The 22,687-nt window shown below is 36.2% G+C and overlaps 1 long non-coding RNA gene across 3 annotated transcripts in view; it reads right to left on the bottom strand.

Moving 5' to 3' along the window:
- LOC112447567 (uncharacterized) overlaps positions 1–22,687 on the bottom strand; it is a 181,988-nt gene that overhangs the window by 35,452 nt on the left and 123,849 nt on the right. For all 3 annotated transcript variants that reach the window (XR_003035768.2, XR_009495368.1, XR_009495367.1), the window contains exon 4: positions 5,361–5,413. This is a non-coding gene — a long non-coding RNA (uncharacterized lncRNA). The remainder of the gene's footprint in view (positions 1–5,360; positions 5,414–22,687) is intronic.

Raw genomic sequence — 22,687 nt, 5'->3', positions numbered from 1 at the left:
GTTCATGTTACTAATTTTCTTGATAAACTGAGTATAAGAAACCAATATGCATTATATTCATGCATATGCTTGATCCATTTTTCCAGGAAATGTAAGTTGTATGATTTATTTTCAGTTGAATGTGCTTTTATATATCAGATGGTTACTAACTGGAAGTTAAAATTTTATCATTTTAAAAGGCTGTCAGTCATTTGACTAATTAACATAGACTATCAATATTATTTATTACATTGTTATTTATTATACATTAGGTCAGTAAGGTATCATAAAACTTTATGTTCAGGGACAAAGAGTAGTCGAACTAAACTTGTCAGCTTCCAATATTTTCTTTAAAATTGGAAAAGAATGATCAATGATTTTTTTCTATTTCCTACTCAAATTTTAAAAGCCCTCATTTGAAAATTAAAGCTAATTTACTACATTCATTAAAGCCTCACTTACCTAACGTGATTTTTACTTGATTATGAATATTATGATTAAATGAGTCTTAGTATGCAAATACCACTTAAGTTCATTTACATATGTTACTTAAATCACAAGTTTTTGTAAGCACAGTAAAGTTACACAAAGTATAAAACTTCTGCTAAATGAAGAGTAGGAATCGCCATTCTGCAAACTACATGGATAGAAGTAATTTTCAAATAGCTTATTTTTCCTCCTTTAAAATATGAAAATGCTATTAAAATTTATGACAGTTCTCTTCTCAAAAATGTAAGCATAGCGTGTAAAAGATATGTGTGTGTAGAATGGAACATATACATATATATTTGTGTAGTATGAAAGATCATCTGTAACATGAAAACATAAATATCTTTAATAACAACTAAAATAATGAGATAAAAATAATAGTAATAACCTTCAAAGAGGTCATGAGTTAATACTCAGTGGGGTTAGGAGGAAGACCATTCTAGGTTTTATGTGCTGGTCCAAGTATTAAATTAACATGGGGCACTTTAAGAGGAGAAAATCAAATGAAAGTTTATAACATGTATACATGAGAGAGACCCAGGAAAACTGAATACTTGCCAAAATGGCCATAACCCTCACCTTAAATATCATCTTGAGCTGAAGACAGAAGAGGATGTTGGGGATAGTGGTTTAGGACTATCAGGCAATCCACACAGAGATGGAAAAGGAAGTATTTGGTGAACCACTGTTTTCTGAGCCAGGTGGGGACAATGAACTCAGAGAGGACTTAGAGCAAACAGACTGTGCTAGGCTGTTCCCTGCCTGTCACACCTAGTTCACACTGTCCTTATCTGTGGTGACAACCCCCATCCTGGAATTGGCGCTCCACCTACATTCTTTCTGGAGAAGGCAATGGCAACCCACTCCAGTACTCTTGCCTGGAGAATCCTGTGGGCAGAGGAGTTTGGTGGGCTGCTGTCCGTAGGGTCGCACAGTCGGACACGACTGAAGCGACTTGGCATGCATGCCTGCACTTGAGAAGGCAATGGCAACCCACTCCAGTACTCTTGCCTAGAGAATCCCAGGGACAGAGGAGCCTGGTGGGCTGCCATCCACGGGGTTGCACAGAGTCAGACACGACTGAAGCAACTTAGCAGCAGCGGCAGCTATATTCTTTCAGACATTTAAGGTGAAGGTCAAAGTTTCTTCCTGAGTCTCTTGGGGCCTTGACTGTTTCCAACTGAAATAATTCTCATACCAACAAGATATTTTTGGATGGCAAATTTTGCTCCCCTACAGGGGTTATGTACATATGACGTAAATGATATTGAGGATTGGAATTATGTGTTTTATATTATATAAAGGGCTTTTTACGTGGCTTTCAAATTGTGACAAGACCCCCAGGTTGATACAGGTTCGATCCCTGGGCCTGGAAGATACACTGGGGAAGAGCGTGGCAACCCACCCAGTATTCTTGCCTGAAGAATCCCCATGGACAGAGAAGCCTGGCAGGATACATTCCATAGGGTGTTAGAGTCGGACACAACTGAAGTGACTTAGCACGCTTGCACACATACTATATAAAAAGTTTGGTGGTAAGCAACCTACATGAACCACATCACTATATCATCACAAAATGTCTTTGAGTCTGATACTGTTATCCTCCCCCATTAGTGAATGTCAGACTTTGATAATAAGTGGCTTTTGCAGGATTATATGAGTAGGAAGGGACTAAACAGGAGTCTGAAGTGCATGCTCATAACCTCTGTTCTTCATTTGCTTCAACCACAGACACTAGGTACTAGAAAATTCAGAAATAGAGTGCTTCGGTATGGCTGTTATTAAAGTCATTTGTGTGAAAACTCAAGTGTATATTTATTTTTATTCCAAATTAGGAACCATGAAGATTCTGATACATAAGTGTACTTGTAAAAATGCAAAAATGAGTCTTTATAGTATCAAAGTGTTAGTTACTCAATTGTGTCCGACTCTTTGCAACCCCATGGTTTATAGCCCACCAGGCTCCTCTGTCCTTGGGATTGCCCAGGCAGAAATACTGGAGTGGGTTGCCATTTCCTCCTCCAGGGGATATTCTCGACCCAGGGATCAACCTGGGTCTCCCACATTGCAGGCAGATTGTTTACTGCCTGAGCCAACAGGGTGTAGTATACCCTTTTTTAATTTTGTATTTTTAGTTCAATAGAATATTATTAATAATGCATGTTATGAAATGGGACATTAAATATCTGTTTAATTTTATCAATGATATAATCACAACAAAAATTGTCATATCTGGCTTTAAGTCTTTCTGATGCTTACCAGTTGTTCTCCAATCATGAAAAATAAAACAACTTTGTGAATGAACAGATTTACAAAATAGGTAAGTTAGAGTGTGGTTATATGAAATCTCAGAATATTTCTTACTTTCCAGCATGTGCCTATTGCTTGCTGCTGCTAAGTCGCGGCAGTTGTTTCTGACTCTGTGAGACCCCATAGACGGCAGTCCAACAGGCTCCCCTGTCCCTGGGATTCTCCAGGCAAGAACACTGGAGTGGGTTGCCATTTCCTTCTCCAATGCATGAAAGTGAAAAGTGAAAGTGAAGTTGCTCAGTTGTGTCCGACTCTTAGCGACCCCATGGACGATAGCCTACCAGGCTCCTCCTTCCATGGGATTTTCCAGGCAAGAGTACTGGAGTGGGGTGCCTTCTCCGTGCCTATTGCTTAAAGTTATGTAAACTTGATTTCTGAAGAAACCACGATGATGAGCTGAAAAAAAAAAAAAAGCCAAAATGTCTGACAGATATACAAAGTACATGTCTCTATATTATTAGTGAAAGAGGAGATGTCACTCTGTTTTCCAGAGGACCCAACCCTGCCCCATCACAGCACTCTCAGCTCTTTAGATGAGTGTCCTTATAAAAGAGAATCAGCACTTAATGTATTAAAGTGCATTTGATGTGTTGATCTCTTATCGGACTTATTTCAGAAAACAAGGAAATTATAAGTTTTGAAATGGTGCTGTTTAAAAATAGTTTGCAGTTGCTTTTTAAGACATTCCCAAGATGATGCTGTGAAAGTGCTGCACTCAATATGCCAGCAAGTTTGGAAAACCCAGCAGTGGCCACAGGACTGGAAAAGGTCAGTTTTCATTCCAATCCCAAAGAAAACCAATGCCAAAGAATGCTCAAACTACCACACAATTGCACTCATCTCACACGCTAGTAAAGTAATGCTCAAAATTCTCCAAGCCAGGCTTCAGCAATATGTGAACCGTGATCTTCCTGATGTTCAAGCTGGTTTTAGAAAATGCAGAGGAACCAGAGATCAAATTGCCAACATCCACTGGATCACGGAAAAAGCAGGAGAGTTCCAGAAAAACATCTATTTCTGCTTTATTGACTATGCCAAAGCCTTTGACTGTGTGGATCACAATAAACTGTGGAAAATTCTGAAAGAGATGGGAATACCAGACCACCTGATCTGCCTCTTGAGAAATCTGTATGCAGGTCAGGAAGCAACAGTTAGAACTGGACATGGAACAACAGACTGGTTCCAAATAGGAAAAGGAGTACGTCAAGGCTGTACATTGTTACCTTGCTTATTTAACTTACGTGCAGAGTACATCATGAGAAACGCTGGGCTGGAAGAAGCACAGCTGGAATCAAGATTGCCGGGAGAAATATCAATAACCTCAAATATGCAGATGACACCACCCTTATGGCAGAAAGTGAAGAGAAACTAAAAAGCCTCTTGATGAAAGTGAAAGAGGGGAGTAAAAAAGTTGGCTTAAAGCTCAACATTCAGAAAATGAAGATTATGGCATATGGTCCCATCAATTCATGACAAATAGATGAGGAAACAGTGGAAACAGTGTCAGACTTTATTTTTTCGGGCTCCAAAATCACTGCAGGTGGTGACTGCAGCCATAAAATTAAAAGACGCTTACTCCTTGGAAGAAAAGTTATGACCAACCTAGATAGCATATTCAAAAGCAGAGACATTACTTTGCCAACAAAGGTTCGTCTAGTCAAGGCTATGGTTTTTCCTGTGGTCATGTATGGATGTGAGAATTGGACTGTGAAGAAGACTGAGAACTGAAGAATTAATGCTTTTGAACTGTGGTGCTGGAGAAGACTCTTGAGAGCCCCTTGGACTGCAAGGAGATCCAACCAGCCCATTCTGAAAGAGATCAACCCTGGGATTTCTTTGGAAGGAATGATGCTAAAGCTGAAACTCCAGTGCTTTGGACACCTCATGGGAAGAGTTGACTCATTGGAAAAGACTCTGATGCTGGGAGGGATTGGGGGCAGAAGGAGAAGAGGGAGGCAGGAGGAGAAGGGGACGACAGAGGATGAGATGGCTGGATGGCATCACTGACTCAATGGACGTGAGTCTGAGTGAACTCCGGGAGTTGGTGATGGACAGGGAGGCCTGGCGTGCTGCAATTCATGGGGTCGCAGAGAGTCGGACACGACTGAGCGACTGAACCGAACTGAACTGAACCACCTATACCTTCCTCCTGTCTATAACAGACTTCTGCTTGAAATAGAGAAACAACATTTGAGAGTGTCATTTTATAGGTTCAGTCCAAACCTTCATAGATTTCTTTGGCCCATCTTATTTTTTCACAAATGAGAAAAGTAAATAAATCTGTTATTTTTATATCCTTCAAAAAATGGAAAAAATATTCTTGAACTCCAACAGTAACTTAATAAATGCTAAATATGTCCTCCAGAAGCAAAATGAATCTCCATTGAGCTGAATGTTACGGAAAGCAGTTAATTACATTTTTAACATATAAAATGTTAAGATTTTGAGAAAACTTTACCCTGAATATTCAGGAGCCCTTATTGGGATTAAGAACAATGGCAATAATAATGACGATCTATTAATGCATTAAATAATAATGCATTCTTTAGATGCAAAAGAAAGAAAAATCATCAGATACTTACTACCATTCTCTCAGAAGGCTTTTGAAAGGCTGAACGTGGAAATAAAAGCAAACCTGAACGGAAAAAAAAAAAGTTACTTAATACCTTGCTAGATACTGTGAAAAATTATTTGCATTAATTATTTCTTTCAAATGATACAAAATACCTGTAGGTAGATATTAATGTTCTAATTTAACATATATTAAAATATAGATTATAAAGGGTTAAGAAACTTAATTCACTCTTAAATGGGTACTCCTGAACACCTCTGTTTATTTGTTCACCTCAACATCAGGGAACAAAAGAACAAAAATTCTCTTGTAGAAATTATATTCTAGTTAGTAACACGCATGCACCCACAGATGGCTAAATTTATTTAAAATAGGCAAAATACTCAGTTAAATTTTAATTTCAGACAAATAACAAATAAATTTTAGTATAAATACATCAAAAATATTGTGTAGTTAAAGAATATACAATATATTGTGTTTTAAATGTATGTTCCATATATTACATATTAAAATGCATTTAAATGTGAATTTTGATAAACAACAAATAATGTTATGATTATATCCCAGGCAGTATTTGGACATACTTACATGTCAAAATAAAATTTAACAGGTATCCTCCTTTTTATCTGGTAAATTTAACACTCATACACACACACGCACACACAAACTGTATTGGAACATGACAAATGCAATGGAGAAAAAATATATTCAGTAACTAGAATAGGAAATATCAGGGGGAAGGGATTATAATTTTAGGTAAGGTAGTTAGGGAAGACTTCACTGGGAAAGTAGTATTTGAGCAAATATTTGAAGGGAATGACAGAAAAAGCTAAGGTAGACCCAGATAAAGAACTTGCTAGCTCAGCTGGTAAAGAATACACCTGCAATGCAGGAGACCCTGGTTCAATTCCTGGATCAGGAAGATCCCCTGGAGAAGGGATAGGCTACCTATTCCAGTATTCTTGGGCTTCCCTGGTGGCTCAGCTGGTAAAGAGTCTACCTGCAATGCAGGGGACCTGGGTTCGATCCTCGGGTTGGGAAGATCCCCTAGTGAAGGGAATGGCTACCCACTCCATTATTCTGGCCTGGAGAATTCTGTGGACAGAAGAGCCTGGCAGGCTACAGTCCATGGGATCACAAAGAGTCAGACATGACTGAGCGACTTTCAACACACACCTTAAAACACAGATGGGTTTATAATGCAGTATACTTTATTACTACAATTTACTTTCTCCATTTCAGGTACCTTCTAATCGAAAGGAGCAAATGTCTTCATGAAAAATTTAGGCCTCCCACTAAAATATGCTGTGTACCAGTACTGTAAATAATTTATACAAGGAAAAAGTGAAATTTATATTTATCTAGTAACATGGTAGGAAGACTTTGGAAATCCAGCATGAAAAACTTAACACCTAAGATTGTTAAGTTTTTGGTTGTTGTTGTATGTGGTTTTTGTTGTTCAGTCACCCAGTCGTGTCTGACTCCGCGACTCCATGGACAGCAGCATACCAGCCATGCCATATATCTATGTAGTATAATATATATATATATATAATTTTTATTGAGGTGTAGTTGACTTACAATATTAATTTCATTTGTATAGAATAGTGATTCAAAGTTTTTGTAGTTTTTACTTCTTTTAAATATTTGTAATAAAATATTATTTGCTCTATGGACTACAAGGAGATCCAACCGGTCCATTCTAAAGGAGATCAGCCCTGGGTGTTCTTTGGAAGGAATGATGCTAAAGCTGAAACTCCAGCACTTTGGCCACCTCATGTGAAGAGTTGACTCATTGGAAAAGACTCTGATGCCTGGAGGGGTTGGGGGCAAGAGGAGAAGGGGACGACAGAGGATGAGATGGCTGGATGGCATCACTGACTCGATGGACGTGAGTCTGGGTGAACTCAGGGAATTGGTGATGGACAGGGAGGCCTGGCGTGCTGCAATTCATGGGATCGCAAAGAGTCAGACACGACTGAGCGACTGAACTGAACTGAACTGAACTATTTCATTGTATAAATACACACGCACACACACCCCACTACTCATTCATCTGTTCATGGACATTTAGGCTGTTTCTATATCTTGCTTATTGTAAATAACACTGCTATGAATACTGCAATGCATGTACCTTTTTGAATTGGTGTTTTTGATTCCTTTGGGTATATATTCTGAGAGGAATCGCTGGACTATATGGTAGTTATATTTTTAGCTTTTTTGAGGAACCTCCCTATTACTTTCCACAGTGGTTGCACTAATTTACAGTCCCACCAGCAGTGTACAAGGATACTTTTTACTCCACATCCTTGCCAATGTTTGTTATTTGTAGACTTTTTAATGATGGGAATTCTAATAGGTGTGAGGTGATAAGTCATTGTAGCTTTGGTTTACATTTCTCTGATGATTAGTGATATGAACTTTTTTATGTTCCTGTTGGCTGTCTGTCTTCTTGGAAAAAATGTCTGTTTAGGTCTTTTGCCTATTTTGTTTTTGTTGTTGTTTTATATTGAATTGGATTCACACCTAGGATTTTAGTGAAGTATTCTTGGAAGGTCTTCCATGTCCTCCATAGTTTGCAGTCAAGTAGAGAGCAAGAAAAAACAGAGAAGAGGCACAGGCAGCAAAAATTTAATCATAAAAGAATTCTACTGTTTTTACTAATAAGCCTGTTGAGTAGAAATGGAACCAGTAATGGCTTAAAAGAACTAACAGGGTGACTTAAGTGACTTACTCCAAGCTTTAAGTGATTTACTGGAGAATTTAGCTGATTAGATCATTTGAAATTTAAAGTCTCAGTCTTAGTGATGTTAATGCATTGATATATCAATTTTCCACTATAATTTTTCCCATGGAATATTCCAAGCAAGAAAATTAGTCTACATATTACAGACATATATAACTTTGATAAATCATGTAAATTATATACAGCATTCTGAAAGTAACCTACTCTTTTCATAAATATACAGAGAGAATAAAAGTTATTCACCATAAATCTTGAACTATTTAATGAAATCTTAGGACTCCCAGGTGGTGCTAGTGGTAAAGAATTTGCCTGCCAGTGAAGTAGACACAAGAGACGCAGTTCAATTTCTGGGCTGGGAATATCCCCTGGAGTAGGAAATGGCAACTCATTCCACTATTCTTGCCTGGAAAATTCCATGGACAGGGAAACCTGGCAGGCTACAGTCCGTGGGGTCACAGAAGTCAGACAAAACTGAGCAACTGAGCACACACACACACATATGGGGTATTTTAAACCTCATGTATATACTATTTAAATATAATTGGACATTTCTAGGCCAAGAAAAACAGTAATTTCTATATCTAAAACATTGACACCCATCTTGAGGGTACACATCATGGAAGTAGTTGTTCAAGGACAAACATGGCCATTTCTTCTGAGTACCAGATATGAGTCTTATGTATGCAGGTTTGATTAAAATCTTATCAAAGCAATATTGTCATCCATAAACATTAATAAGAGGAAAGGAGTTCCTATAAGGGAATAATGAAGTTTCTATCTCTTATTTAGTTAAAAATTTCAAAGTTAATAAAAGAATGTTTTAAAGGAAAATATTATTTGTCACAAATATAAAGCCAGTGTTGAAATAAATCAATTAAAATAAATTAAAATTGCTTTAATGCCTTCTAATCCTGAAAAATTCAAATAACTCAGTGAATTTAGTAGCTTAATTCTTAGAACACAAATACATAGTAACATAGTCCAAATAAGCAGGTAGGTGGGTGTTTGTTAAATGATTTAAGTGGTTTGATTTAAAGTAGTCAATAGCTAGTCAAAATTATGGGAGGTGGCTAAATATATACATACCTCAAACGCATGTTATTTGAGCATTGCGTTTTTCCCTAGGTACCTTAAGTGTGTGCATGTGGTATGGGGACATGAAGAAAAAGTATGTTCTTTCATTTTTTCAAAAGATAATTTCTTTTCAAGTAAAAAGATCAATAGAGTGTCATGGAGGATGATCAAGGAAAGAATAAACCTAGGGTATATGTATTCTGTTTCAAATCACTAATATGTTCAGTTATTAGGAAAATTCTTTAAGTGTTTAATGTGAATCTGTAACTGTTTTCCTGCAATTTCTATCATTTTTAATGACTATAGAAGGTGGGCCCAAGCATACACAGTAGAGTTCAATGGCTCATTATGTACTCTTTCCACACATATTTGCTGAGTGTTTCCTGCAGAGAAAGAAAAGACGGTAAAAGAAGAATTTAGAATTTCTTGAAAGTGCATAATTGAATAGATGCCTAAGTTTAAACAGATGCTAATATCAAACAGAGTATTTGCTCTTAAGCTATAAGAATCCATTAGTATGCTTTACTTGTAGATAGTACCCCTGGAGCAAAGGAGCGAGAGAAAGCAATGAATTTATTGGAAAAAAAAATTCTATATTTTTGAATTTAAACAAGTGCCTGGAATTACCCGTATTTGACAAGTTTAACACATCCACACTATGTGAATTGAGAGCTCTAGCAGTCTGGGTCTGTCTAATCAGGAAGTAGAAACCACACACTAGATTAAATAGGGGAGATTTAATATACAGATTTGTTAATTAGGATTTAATGTGATTGTCTTTTGAAAGATAAATTCTGAATTAACGTGTTTGTTTGCCAATGATGTTTCTAGAGCAACATTCTACTGGAGTTATTATTTTTAAGAAATATTATTTCAAGTGCCCCTAGCACTGCTTATCATGAGAAACAAGGTATCTTAGGAAGAGTGTTTGAAAAGGGTCAAAATAACTGAGATTCAAGCTCTTCTTTTGTTAGTGTTTCCTTAGGAGCTTCTGCAAGTCTCTAAATGTCTTATTCTCCTGAATTTTAAAATAAATTCATCTTTACCCTGGAGATGTGATAAAAAGCGAATGAAATAATGTAGGTAAAAGCACTTGAAAGCATTAAAATGTTAACAAAAATGAAATTCTATTGACATCATTGATCAAAGTGATCGTTTAAGTTCTCCACCAAAATAGGTAAATGCCTCAAATCCTTCTACCTGTCAAGTAACAATGAAAAGAGAGATACAAAAAATAACAATTTCCAAAGATTTCTTGCCTACGGATTGGGTAAGTGTTCTCCCAGAAGCATTGCGCACCAGTTTCATAGAAGAGACACAGATACAACTCTGCTACTGGGGATAAGGGATTAATATGCAAGAGGGAGGAACTTGTGGGAATCCTGCTCACTCCTACACTACCTATCTGGCTCTGGTGTGGGGATGTGAACTTTTAACAAACGAATCTACAACGTTTTTATTCTCCTTTGTTAAATGGGAAAGAGGAAAATAAATTTGGCTTCCAGGGTGCCTAAATTATTGACATAGCACTGTGAAATTAATTCATTATTTAGATCTAGCTGTGATCAACTTACTCCTGGACACATAAGGACTCATAACTCCAATGATTTTTCCCAATTGCTTCAGAACCTGTTAGAAGCAGATGATAGGTCATCCAAGTCACACACCTAGTCAGCCCTGAAAGTAGGGCAATCAGTCATTTCATTACAGCTGCTCCTGTTCTTCCTACTGGTTGGTTTTTCACATAGTGTTAAAATTTAATTTTATCAATTGCTCTTGAACATGACATCTAAAAGAAAATCTTATTTTCAGTTTTGTGCTACTTTCAATATATATATATGTACATTAATCTGTATCTCTCCATGTTTTCATATTCAGAATTTAAATTTCTTTTGTCAATGCTATTATACTTACCTGTATTTTCATTACCTCAGAGTTTTGTTTTTAATTCATTGCAATTAATTTTAATTATTACAAAACAGGGTAAATTTCTTAGGTAAATTGTCAAGATTAAAATTCAAGCAATATTTTTTTCTGAAATAATTATTGATTTACATTTGCATTAACAAAGCCATGTTTTAAAACATTATTTTGAGAAGATTTACACAGATATCTATGACACTGATTTTTGAGACTTCATGAGATAGATACCCATCAGCTTTTTTTTCAGATATTCTCCAGATTTTTAAAGTAAATACACAGACTATTACAGATAAGTATAATATCTTTGAATCTACTTTCACTCCCTGCTATTCTTCCCTTTCTATTTCCCTCCATTCTTTCCTCAGAGTTAAACATTATTGCAGGAAGCACCACGTTGCACCTAACATATTGGGGAAGTATCAAAGAAGAATATCCACAATTATCTGAAAAGTCAGGCTGGATTTTCATTATGCATTTCAACTGGAACCATGTATTATAACATATTAATGTAGAATCTTATATGAAAATACCACTGTCTCACAGTATACCAGATCAAAGGAAAAAAAAAACTAAAGGCTACTGTTCTCAAAAAATTATTTTGTTTCTGAAAATATTTTGAATATTTTAAGAGTGAGTTTTTTAACAGGTAGTGAATGAATTATTTTAAAAAGATTAGTATTTGGATAATTCTGATATTAGAACATTCTTTTCATATATTAAATGAATATAAAATTATCATCTATTTTTCTATATCATACCATGCATACTGACACTATGCACATTTTTTAATCTCTTGGCAACTCAAGTTTTCCTTGAACTTTGAAATGATAGAAACATTGAATTAAAAATAATTAGTCTTGACAACTGAGGTAGAAATACATATTTAATATATTTTTACCTGCATTTTATTATATTTTACCTGCATTCTTGCTCTGATTATCATTGATAGTGGACTTATGTTACTTATGAAGACCTTTGGATTTTGTTTTCTTAGTTAAATAGAATGAAAAGCCAAAGAGACAAAGAAAAAAATACTGCAAGAGAAATACTTTGTTAGAGGACAGAATCCAGAATATATAGGAACTCATACAATTTATTAAGAAGATAAACAACACAATTTTAAATTTGCAAAATATTTGAACAGAAACTTACCGAGTAGGTGTACAGCAAGCCAATAAGCTACATACAAAGTTGCTTGACAATATCCTTCATTGTCATCAGGGATATTAAAGTTAAAAGTATAATAAAATATCACTAACAACAGATTGGTTCCAAATAGGAAAAGGAGTACATCAAGGCTGTATATTGTCACCCTGCTTATTTAACTTATATGCAGAGTACATCATGAGAAACGCTGGGCTGGAAGAAGCACAAACTTAAATCAAGATTGCCAGGAGAACTATCAATAACCTCAGATACGCAAATGACACCACCCTTATGGCAGAAAGTGAAGAGGAACTCAAAAGCCTCTTGATGAAAGTGAAAGTGGAGAGTGAAAAAGTTGGCTTAAAGCTCAACATTCAGAAAACGAAGATCATGGCATCTGGTCCCAACAGTTCATGGCAAATAGATGGGGAAACAGTGGAAACAGTGTCAGACTTTATTTTTCTGGGCTCCAAAATCACTACAGATGGTGACTGCAGCCATGAAATTAAAAGATGCTTACTCCTTGGAAGGAAAGTTATGACCAACCTAGATAGCATATTCAAAAGCAGAGACATTACTTTGCCAACAAAGGTTCGTCTAGTCAAGGCTATGGTTTTTCCTGTGTTCATGTGTGGATGTCAGAGTTGGACTGTGAAGAAGGCTGAGCACCGAAGAATTGATGCTTTTGAACTGTGGTGTTGGAGAAGACTCTTGAGGGTCCCTTGGACTGCAAGGAGATCCAACCAGTCCATTCTGAAGGAGATCAGTCCTGGGATTTCTTTGGAAGGAATGATGCTAAAGCTGAAACTCCAGTACTTTGGCCACCTCATGCGAAGAGTTGACTCATTGGAAAAGACTCTGATGCTGGGAGGGATTGGGGGTAGGAGGAGAAGGGGATGACAGAGGATGAGATGGCTAGATGGCATCACTGACTCGATGGACGTGAGTCTGCATGAACTCCGGGAGTTGGTGATGGACAGGGAGGCCTGGCGTGCTGCAATTCATGGGGTCACAGAGATTCGGACACGACTGAGAGACTGAACTGAACTGAACTGAAAAGCTCATTAAAATGAATAAAAATAGAAAGGCTTTTTAAAAGTATCAGCAGTTTCTATAATATACTGAAATCCTCAGACTGCTAGTGTGACTACCAATGCTATAAACACTTTGAAAAATTGACCGAATCTTTAAAAGTTAAGCTTATATCCACCGTACCATCCATTCTTTTCTTAGGTATACTTGTAGCAAAGAAAAGGAATACATTCCAGGGAATAACTCAGATACAATTGTTAGAAGCTTTATACACAACAGCTCCAAATTAGAAATAACTAAACCAAGCATAGATGAATTCATAAGGACTTTGTGACATTTACCACAGTTGAATGATATTCTTTAGCAACAAAGGAACAAACTACTGATATAATATGGATGAATCTAAAACTTATTATGCTAAGTGAAATAATCCAGAAAAGAAGAATATATTAACTTGGGTTCCATTTATATAAACTTCTAGAAAATAAAATTAATCTATTGTGACAAAATGAGATCACTGCTTGCTTGAAGCCAGGAAGAGACTAAATGATGGAATGCAAAGGGAAATAAGGAAACTTAGGGGTGATCAAGCCGTTCTTAATTTGGAAAAAAAGATCTATAGCTACATACAATTCTCAAAGTTCAATCCATTGTAAACTTTAAAGGGTTGTAGTTTGTTGTAAATAAATTATGCAGCAATAAAAATGATCTGAAGAAAAACATCTACTTCTGCTTCATTAACTAAGCTAAAGCCTTTGACTGTGCGGATCACAACAAACTTGAAAATTCTTCAAGAGATGGGAATATGAGACCAGCTGACCTGCCTTCTGAGAAACCTGTATGCAGGTCAGGAAGCAACAATTACAATTGGACATGGAGCAACAGACTGGTTCCAAATAGGAAAAGGAGTATGTCAAGGCTGTATATTGTCACCCTGCTTATTTAACTTATATGCAGAGTACATCATGAGAAATGCTGGGTTCGATGAAGCAGATGCTGGAATCAAGATTGCCGGGAGAAATACCAATAACCTCAGACATGGAGATGACACCACCCTTATGGCAGAAAGCTAAGAACTAAGGAGCCTCTTGAAGAAAGTGAGAGAGTAAAAAAGTTGGCTTAAAACTCAACATTCAGAAAACTAAGATGATGGCATCTGGTCCCATCACTTCATGGGAAATAGATGGGGAAACAATAAAAACAGTGACAGACTTTATTTTTGGGGGGCTCCAAAATCACTGCAGATGGTGACTTCAGCCATGAAATTAAAAGACACTTTCTCCTTGGGGAAAAAAAATAAAAAAAAACATAAAAAATAAAATAAATAAATATTTATTTTTTATTTGGTTTATAAAAACCAAAAAAAAAAAAATAAAAAAACTAGAGAGTATATTAAAATAAAAAGCAGAGACATTACTTTGCCAACAAAGTTCCATCTAGTCAAAGCTATGGCTTTTCCAGCAGTCATGTATGGATGTGAGAGTTGGGCCAGAAAGAAGGCTGAGCACAGAAGAACTGATGCTTTTGAACTGTGGTGTTGGAGAAGACTCATGAGGGTCTCTTGGACTGCAAGGAGATCCAACCAATCCATCCTAAAGGAAATCAGTCCTGAATATTCATTGGAAGGACTGATGCTGAAGCTAAAGCTTCAATATTTTGGCCACCTGATGCAAAGAACTGACTCCTTAGAAAAGACCTTGATGCTGGGAAAGATAGAAGGCGGGAGGAGAAGGGGATGACAGAGTATGAGATGATTGGATGGCCTCACTGACTGGATGGACATGAGTTTGAGCAAACTCTCAGATATGATGATGGATAGGGAAGCCTGGCATGCTGCAGTCGGTGGGATTGCAAAAAATCAGATGCGACTGAACTGAAGGGACTGAAAAATGATTAAGAAACCCAACAAAAATGGAAACAGTACTTATATTTTTAACGAGTATAATACTATTGCGATTTTTCTGTTGTTAGCTTTTGTAAATTCTGGCTTTCAAGAAATTTTCCCATTTCATTTAGAGTCTTCTCTGATACCTCAGTTGGTAAAGAATCTGCTTGCAATGCGGGAGACCCCGGTTTGATTCCTGGGTTGGGAAGATCTGCTGGGGAAGTGATAGGCTACCCACTCCAGTGTTCTTGGGATTCACTTGTGGTTCAGCTGGTAAAGAATCCACCTGCAATGCAGGAGACAATTTTAGCTTTTATAAATTCTGGTTTTCAAGAAATTTTCACATTTTGTTATATTACCAAATTCATTTTCACGAGGTTGTGACTGTATTATTCTATTGCTGTTCTCATGAGCATATAATTTATAGTGAAGTCCACTTTTTTCATTATTAATATTAGGAATTTGTGTTTTATATATCTTTTTGATCAATGTTTCTAGGGGTTTAGCAATTTTATTATTTCTGAAGAATTGACATTAACTTTTGGTGATTTGTGTCTATTTTACATCTATTTTTAATTTGCTGATTTCTGTTGTTTTATTTCTGTTTTCTTCTACTTTCTTCTGAGTGATTTCTTGGTCATTTCTAAACTTACTTTCAACTTAAAAACTGAATTTTAATCTATCTTCTTATCTAATAGGTTAGGTTTTAATAACATTTTTTCTAATATCTTCTATTTTTCTTACCTACTGTACTCCTACTCTTTGACTTTTTTTTTATTACATACTGAAAAATGCTAAAGTCTCCTATATTAATGATGAATATACCCTTTTCCTCCTTTCAATTCTGTCAAGTTTTTGTTTTAAATACTTTGAATTATTTGTTCTTTAACATATTGACTTTTATTACTTCAAAACAGTTATCTACTAAGCATCATTATTTGGATCACTTCTGAGTTTGTTTCTAACATTTGCTTTTATTAAATGGTTGATATTTCTATCCTGTCTTATTGCTATCCCAGAATGAGTATAGGAGGGACTCAAATTCATGCAACAGAAATAAATGGTGGGTTAAAAATATTTTAAAATGCAGTCAACCTAAAGGAAACTTAATATGAATACATAAATAGAGAGAACCAAAATACTCAAAGTAACCAAGTATTAAAGATGTATTTTTAAAGAAGTTCTCTGCAATAAAAAGGATAGTTATTAGACTTATTGGAAAGTCACAGTGTGTTACAAGACAAATTGTTTGTAGTCTCAATAAAAAGTCCACACCTTGGCATAACCTATTGTGTATTTAGAACATCAAATTTTTTACATAATAAAACAAAAATTTTTTACCTATAAAATAAAAGATGTCAATTTGAATTTCAGAATTCTCAGTAAAAATATTCAATTATTGAAACATCTGCAAACTCACTCAAGGAGAGAAAGACAAAGCAATAATATTATTTTTATCTGGCTTATCTTTCACACAAAATTGCTATGACAACAGTCCTGAATATATGTGAACAAAGAAAATATTTTTCCTAATCCCTAATCAAGAAGACTAGATAAGATGAATTTCTGCAAGCCAAGATACAACTACAGAAAATGTAAAGAAAATATTCTAGTTCTTTTCTGAAGTAATTCTAAGAAAGATAGAAAAATCTGGCAACGATAGGCACTGTTGGAATCACTATACAAATGTTTAAAGCTCCATTTCCATCTTTCACATGAAGTAACTGAAGCAATATGAGTAAAATATCTTGTCCTTAAAGCAAAGAAGCAGGAATTCCAAGCCAGGAAGCATGGCTCCAGAGCCAGTCATATCATCGGGTTTTCTTTAAATACTCTAATTTTCATGGGTAGAATGTAGGGCCTGAAAGATTCCTTGCCTGTTTCAATCCATAGACATCAACTTATCCTAGTTATAAAGTTTCGTTAGTTCTTCTTCAGCTGCTGAGTTGCTTTTCATTTTAGTAGGATCTTAGATACATGTTCTTTAATAAATCTTTTACCTTATTGCATTACTTCCTTTTCAAGGTTTTAATAACTTCTATTTTAGATTTCTGAACAAATAAAAAAGACCAGATTCAAGTGAGACGTTCCATATGGATGGAGTAAAAGGACTTAGAGTAAGGGGAATAGAAAGAGGGAGAGTAGTTGTCTCACAGTTCTCTAAGGGCTCGTGTCCAGTGGGCCTCCTGCTCTTTGCTAGGATTTTGGCCTTCACTCTGAGAGAAGTGGGCTTCCCAGGCTGTAAAGACTCTAGTGGTAAAGAATCTGCCTGCCAATACCCGAGATGTGAGAGATGCAGGTTCCATCTCTGGGTGGAGAAGATCCCCTGGGGTAGGAAACGGCAACCCACTTCAGTATTCCTGCCTAGAAAATTCCATGGACAGAGGAGCCTGGCAGGCTACAGTCCATGGAGCTGCAGAGAGTCGAATAAGACCGAGCACAGCACAGCGGAGAGAAGCAAGTAGCTATCAGATAGTTGTCAGTAGAGACGTGTAATGATCTGACTAGTATTTTACCAAGATCACTCTGGTCTCTTTAGGGAAAATAGTTTCAGGAAGGCAAACATGGAAGTAAAAAGAACATTTGGAATGCTAGCACAATAAATCATTTGAAGGGTGAGGCTGGCTTGATAGAGAAGTCACATTAGAATTGTTAATATTTCTTAATACTTTCTGAGGATACGGTTATATTTGATCTCTCATGTTTACAAATAATTTTCAATTTGTTGATCACTTTCTTTTATAATAGTTGATTAGAGTGTTTTCTTCAAAACTAAATTTCGCATCTATAAAATGTTTCAGTTTTTTGTATTAGAAGAGCATTTGTAACTTTCAGTTTGAAAATGGTTACAGAAATTTATCCTAGCACATTTTCTTAGATACTACTTTTAGTCATTCCTACACTCAATACCAGATTTGACATACCTTCACTAGATTTTTCCACATGATCTTATTTTATTTTTATTTATTTTTAATTGGAGGATGATTACTTTATAATGTTGTGTTGGTGTCTGTCATAAAACAGTGCAAACCAGTCATAACTGTGTGTGTGTGTGTGTGTGTGTATCTTGGACCTCCGTCCCAGCCCTCCTGGTTGTCACAGAATGCCAGGCAGGGCCCCCTGTGTTGTATCGCAGCCTCCTACCAGCTGTCTGTTTCACATGTGGTAATGTATATATGTCAGTGCTGGTTTTTCAATTCATCCCTTACCCCGCTTTCTCCACGAGTCTGTTCTCTATGCCTGCATTTCTATTCCTACCCTGCAAGTAAGTGTATCAGTACTATTTTTCTAGATTCCATAAATATGCATTAATATACAATATAGGTTTTTCTGACTTGCTTCACTCTGTATAACATGTTCATCTAGGTTCATCAACATCAGTTCAGATGATTCATATTTGTTCCTTTTATGGCTGAGTAATATTCCACTGTGTATGTGTACCACAATTTCTTTATCTATTCATCTGTTGATAGACATTTAGGTTGCTTCCATATCCTGGCTATTGTAAATAGTGCTGCAATGAATATTGGGGACGTGTGTTTTTGAATTACAGTTTTCTCAGGGATATGTCCAGTAGTGGGTTTCCTGGGTCATATAGTAGTTTTATTCCTAGTTTTTTTTAAGGAATCTCCATACTATTACTGGTATGTGCTAACACCTTGGTTAATAGCATCAACATGAGAATAAAATAGTGTATCTATCACAGAACCCAACATTAAAGATAAAGACAAAACATACTTGCCACGTGCTCCAAGTGGCTGATGGTTAATAGAATCATGTGTTAATAACTGAAAACAAAATACTTGTGTATAACCCCTGGAGAAGGAAATGACAACCCATTCCAGTGTTCTTGCCTGGAAAATCCCATGGAGAGAGGAGTCTGGTGGGCTGCAGGTCCATGGGGTCGCAAAAGAGTCATATACAACTTAGCAGCTGAACAACAAAATATATATTTTATACTTCTTTTAGCTTATCTGATTCTTTATATTTAAAAGATGTCTCTTGTAGACATATAGTTGAGTCTACTTTGCAATACTTCAATAAAAAGACTTCAGAACAAGGAAAATTATCAGGAATTAAAAGGATATTACATAGTAGAAATGGATAGAACTGAAAGGAGAATTACATAGAGAAGTCTATTATTCTTACTGGGATAATGTAACCCCTCTTTTAGGCTTCCTTGTTTCAACTATATATGTGTGTGTGTGTATATATATATATATATACACACATATATATTGCTGTTGTTGTTTAGTTGCTGTGTGTGCGTGTAGTTTGAGTTACTTTCCAGAAGCAATTCTGTTAAACAGCTTGTATGTAAAAACTTAATAGTTTTTCTCACAAATTTTTAAGAATATTATTAACTAATGTATGCATCCACCAGTATATTTGTTAATTACTGTTTAGAAACTGTTTAAATCATTTTAATGAAAAAACCAAGACAGGTGATAAAATTTATGTGCTTATAATTTACTCAGTTTGACCTCTCAGTTTTTGAATTTGTTTCCCCATTCTACTGATATACTTTATCATCATCATAGTAATGGCAAACCTAAAGTGAATGAATAAATGTGAAACCAGAGATGTCTTTGCCTTTCTACTACAATGTGAACATCTGGTTATAGCCTAATCTTTAAGATGGCACTGCAGATGGTGATTGCAGCCATGAAATTAAAAGAAGTTTACTCCTTGGAAGGAAAGTTATGACCAACCTAGACAGCATATTGAAAAGCAGACATATTACTTTGCCAACAAAGGTCTGCTAGTCAAGGCTATGGTTTTTCTTGTGGTCATGTATGGATGTGAGAGTTGGACTATAAAGAAAGCTGAGCACTGAAGAATTGATGCTTTTGACCTATGGTGTTGGAAAAGACTCTTGAGAGTCCCTTGGACTGCAAGGAGATCCAACCAGCCCATCCTAAAGGAGATAAGTTCTGGGTGTTCGTTGGAAGGACTGATGTTGAAGCTGAAACTCCAGTACTTTGGCCACCTGATGTGAAGAGCTGACTCATTTGAAAAGACCTTGATGCTGGGAAAGATTGAGGGCAGGAGAAGGGGACAACAGAGGATGAGATGCCTGGATGGCATCACCGACTCAATGGACATGGGTTTGGGTGAACTCCAGGAGTTGGTGATGGACAGGGAGGCCTGGCATGCTGCGGTTCACGTGGTCACAAAGAGTCAGACGTGACTGAGTAATTGAACTGAACTGAATCTTTAAGACTTATAGTAGTAACTCCCTGTATATGTGAATAGTTTTTAAACAATGAAGATATTTTATATAATTTTTATCACCCTGATAAATTTTTTTATTTGTTTTAATTAACTGATGTCCATACTCTTCAGTTGTCCTTAGATTTTACCTCACTTCCTTTTTCTGTTCCAGGATCCCACTCAAGATAGCACATTGCAGTACACTGTCCTATGTCACTTTCTTCTGAGTTGTGACAATTTCTCAGATTTTACTTGTTTTGGATGATCTTGGCAGCTGAAGGTACACCGGCCAGATGTTTTATAGAATGTCTCTCAGTTGATATTTGCTTGATGTCTTCCTCATGATCAAACTACGTTTATGGGTTTCGGGAAGAAGAACACAGAGGCCAGGTCTCATTTTCATCACATCCTGTCACGGGTAAACACTATCAATACAACTTACCACTGATGATGTTGACCTTGATTATCTGACTTAGGTAGTCTTATGTTAGGTTTCTCCACTGTAGCATTACTGTCCAGTATCCCATTACACACTGTACTCTTTGGATGAAAGTCTCTTTGCACAGCCCACACTTAAAAGGATGGAGAGTTATGCTCTACCTCCTTATGTATGAAGTATTATGCAAATTTATTCTTGTATCTAAGGAGTTGGGTCTGTTCTCTGCCATTATTGATTTCAGTTCAGTCGCTCAGTAATGTCTGACTCTTTGTGACCCCATGGACTGCAGCACGCCAGGCTTCCCTGTCCATCACCACCTTCCAAAGCTTGCTCGAATTCATGTCCATTGAGTCAGTGAGGATGAGATGCCATCCAACCATCTCATCCTCTGTCACCCCCTTCTCCTCCTGCCCTCAATCTTTCCTGGCATCAGGGTCTTTTCCAATGAACCAGCTCTTCGCATCAGGTGGCCAAAGTATTGGAGCTTTAGCTTCAGCATCAGTCCTTTCACTGAATATTCAGAACTGATTTCCTTTAGGATAGACTGATTTGATCTCCCTGCAGTCCAAGGGACTGTCAAGAGTCTTCTCTAACACCACAGTTACTCAGTAATTAATTTTTATCAAAATGGATTCACATTACTTAAGGTTTTTTATTAAGTATAATTTTCTATTGATATGAATGCTTTTTGATGGAATTTACTCAGAAAGTAGAAAAACTCATATTGATTCATAGTTTCTATACTTGATTACTGAGAATGGTATGCAAATTATCTCAAGCATGCTAAGCTGCTCAGTCGTGTCTGAGTCTTTGCAGCCCCATGGACTGTATCCCACCAGGCTCTTCTGTCCTTGGAATTTTACAGGCAAGAATATTGGAGTGGGTTGCCATTTTCTTCTCCAGGGGTTCTTCCAGACCCAAGGATCAAATCCTCATTTCTTATATCTCCTGCAGTGGCAGGCAGGTTCTGCACCAATGGTTCCAATTTCTGGGAAGCAGAAATTATCTCAAAGACCCACATATATTAAAAATTATTGATCTAATTTATCACTGGGCCATTTGTCAACAAAATCAGAACTGCCTCAGTTGAACTTGCTAACACCACTTGGGAGCTCATTGTTGACTTGGGTCATGTTAGATTTCAAATTCAGAATTTTAATTCTTTTTCTCAAGGTTTTTAATTCTCTATGACTCAAGAAAAAGTCATTTTTCCTGTTTTCTGTCATTTACTATTTACACTGAATGATTCCTCAGGACTTTCTTGATAGTATACTGACAAAGGCTATTTTTTCTTTAATCATCTTTTAATATGAATTCTGAGCATAATGGATTTTATTGCAATTTCTCAGGAATCTCCTCTTCCACTTTGAAAGCTTTTGATTTGATGTTGGCCATTTTTATTCCTTTAATTTTCTAACAGTAATTATGAGGTTTAAGTTTTATCTCTGTGATCCCCTCCAGCAGCTATTTCAAGATTGACCTTCTTTGACTTCTTTATGCTTATGAGACCTTTGAAGTCCTTTTCTTTCTAACTCTTTCTGAATATCATTGAACTTTTATGTTAAAAGTGAATTACTTATTGTGATAGTCACCTTGATTTCTCCTCTGAACTTTCAAAACTCTGTTTTTCCAATCTTTTCACTAATACCTTGAATTTATAAGATTTTTTTAATCACTGTTATGATTTAATGGATGCAAATATATTAAATACTGGTTATTGGCACAGTACAAAAGATTACTTTTCCTATTACATTATTGTCTTCATCAGCATTACAAATCTGTATTGGCCATATTTGATTTATTGCTTTGACAATAGTGTATTGTGTCATATTATATACAGCTGTACCTCCAAAAACCAGAAAGGAAATATTTTAACCA

The sequence above is a fragment of the Bos taurus genome, chromosome 7 (genome assembly GCF_002263795.3).
Source record: "Bos taurus isolate L1 Dominette 01449 registration number 42190680 breed Hereford chromosome 7, ARS-UCD2.0, whole genome shotgun sequence".
NCBI classification, from domain to species: Eukaryota; Metazoa; Chordata; class Mammalia; order Artiodactyla; family Bovidae; genus Bos; species Bos taurus.
Note: the sequence above shows the minus strand (reverse complement) of the source record. Positions and strands in the feature narration are given on the sequence as shown.